Source organism: Arachis ipaensis, chromosome B09, assembly GCF_000816755.2.
Source record: "Arachis ipaensis cultivar K30076 chromosome B09, Araip1.1, whole genome shotgun sequence".
Lineage (NCBI taxonomy): Eukaryota > Viridiplantae > Streptophyta > Magnoliopsida > Fabales > Fabaceae > Arachis > Arachis ipaensis.
The window spans coordinates 135,992,909-135,995,960 of record NC_029793.2 but is presented as its reverse complement, the minus strand read 5'-3'; positions in this window follow the sequence as shown (position 1 = coordinate 135,995,960).

The following is a 3,052-nucleotide window of genomic DNA, read 5'->3' as shown; positions in this document are numbered from 1 at the left end:
AATCTCATAAGAGAAATAAGTATATATTTTATAAATAAGTGTGCAAACAACGTCATTTAAATATTAGTTTCATTTTTATAATTAAAGAACGAATATTTATTACTCTAAATAGCTAAATATTGATAAATTTCTTTAGTTAACTTGCACTCCTATTATTTTTTCTCTAAAATAAACTAACACTAATAAAATAATTTTAGATGTTTTAATTTTTAATCAGAGCTAAATTCCTTATTTTTTTTGTAGTGAAAAGGAGTAGCAGTATAACTTTTTTGTTTTGAATTGTATTTTTTTTATTTATATCACATTAAATAATTAAAAACAGATAAATTAAAATATAAAATTTAAATTTAAATAAGAAGTGTTAAATTATAAATTATTGAGAGAAATTTCTGCAATTCTATTTTTTTTCTCTACATCAAAGCAAGAAATTTTTTTAGAAGGCCATTGTCCTCTCCCTCGCCTCTTTCATTTCCCTTCATCTATCTTCACCCCTTTTTCTTTCTTTTTTCACCCATCATTTTCTTCTTCCATTTCTCTCTCTTCTCATCTCTTTCTCCTTGTTTCACGGTTCATCTATCTTTCTTGATCACCAACATTCTCCTTCTTTTCTTTTTCCTTTCGATTCTCTGATATTGTCTCCATTTTACTCTTATTTTTTTACTCTTTCACAAGTTATTCAAGTCTAACTTTTAATAATCTCTTTTTAATTTGATTATATTTTTTTAATAACTCTTTGTAGTATATTTTTTATTCTTTTGTGGTGTTTTATTTCTCCTATTATGAGTGACATTGTTAAGATTTAGATATGAGAGAACATATCAAGAATAATATTTTGTTCGTCGAAATATGTTTAGGTTAACAAAAGATAATTTATCCAGAGAAAAAAAAAGATATCTCATAATGTTAACATACTATACTTTTTGTATACTTAAAAAAAATCAGATTTATTTTTATTTTTATATGTTAAAATTTTATAAAATTAAATATTAGGCTAATTTTTCAGTATTAGTTCAATAAAAGGAATATTGGATTTTCTTTCCTATACTTAAATTTAGTGTCGTTCTAGTATCTGTAAATATTCTACAATTTTTTTTTATGAATGAAATGTTTGCTAGCTCATTTTTTTTGTTATGAAAAAAAAGTTGGTGTTGTCCAATGAAATGGACCTATAGACAAAATTTTCTCTACTATAGTGTCAGCTCAAAACGTATCCTACGTTTTACTTTTGTCTTCAATTTTTTTTTGTTCAGGAAACTATACAAACACAGCCAAGGCTGCGTTTTGCTTTTTGCAAGGTTTTCAAAAAAAAATTTTATTTCGTTTAAGCCCAAACGCAGCATGCGTTTAGTGATGGGCAGTATTTTTTTTTTAAATAACAAAACGCAGCTTGCGTTTTGCTTTTTGTGTCAGCTTTTTTTTGGAAGATGCAAAATGCAGGCTGCGTTTTATGAACTGTCAAAATTTTTTTTGGGAAAAATAAAAACGCAGGTTGCGTTTTGTTTGAAAAAAAATATTTTAATCAAGAGTCCTGACTATAAATACGAAGCAAGACTCGTTCAACTTGTCTCACTCCACTTCTACTCATCTTATTCTTCTTTCTTGCACATATGTTATAGTTTTTAGTTTTTTTGGCAGTTAGGTGTGTCAAAAAGGTTGGATTAAGTGAGGTTGAAGTTATGGAAAACATTGCAAATTTGCGAGTGTATTATAACGGTGAGGTTATACCAAACACACATGAAGGAGTGACTTTTGTTTGTGAATATTCGTTGTCATTTGCTATTCCATGTACCATGAGTTTTGTAGAGTTACAAAATGGGCTTTATAATAACATTCAAAGCCACATTTCGAAAAGGGTGAGCAACATTTTATACAGGAATCCTGTACAAGTATTTGGTGGGCTGATACAGTTTCAAATAATGCCTATCACTGACGATTCCAGTATGTAACAGATGTTATGTATTTATCAACAAACCAAATTTCACGTGCCGATGATAGAGCTATACATTGAGTTCGAACAGCAGTCGGGGTTGGGTGCGGTTGGCGAGGAGGTCAATATTGATGAGCTCGGGGATATAGATTAGGAAGAAGATAATAATGACAGTGAAGAGGAGTTCGAAGCCAACTATGAAGTCGATGACAAAAATGATGACAGAGACTTGGCAGGTAATCCGGCGGTGCAAAATAAAGCGGATGCGATTGTAAGCCAGCACTCGTTTGGTGTTCTGTCTTTTATGCGGACTCTAGATCTCGAAGCCATGCATACCCCGGAATTTCCTGAGTATGCGAATATGGGTATGTTATGATTATTAATTCAAGTTACCTACAGTGTTTATTTTATTTGCCTTGTCTGACTGATGGTGGTGTGCATGTCGTAGGTGAAGGCAATGCTGCGGAAGATAGTGAGTTTAGTATCGGAATGGAATTTGGTTCGAGAGAGTCGGTGATATCTGCAATCAAAAGCTATCTCTAGAGGAGTTGATTACATTGTGTATGATTCTGAACCGCATACATTCTATGCGAAATGCAAGAGTTATGGTGCAGGTTGTGATTGGCTTATCCGAGCTAGCTTGATTCGAAAGAAAGCTTGTTGGGAGATCAGAAGATACAATGGCAAACACATGTGCACCATGGGCACGATTTTACAAGATCATGCCAAGTTGGACTCAGACACAATTGTAGAGGCTATTAGGCCGTTGGTTGAAGCAGACCCGTCGATAACGGTGAAGTCTATTATTGTAAAAGTTCAATCCAGGTTCAACTACACTGTAAGTTACCGCAAGGCTTAGTTAGCAAAGCAGAAATTTGTCGCAAAAGTTTTTGGTGATTGAGAAGTTTCTTACCAGACTCTGCCAGTATAGTTGAAAGCAATGACTGTGAAGATGCCAAGGTCTCGTGTGTAAATTAAAACGCTCCTCGTTTACCGCGAGAGTGAGGAGGTTCAAGGTGTAAGAGTACTGCACCGCATTTTTTGGAGCTTCTATCCATGTATTGTAGCATTCAAACACTGCAAGCCATTGGTGCAAGTTGATGGCACGCACCTGTACGGTAAATA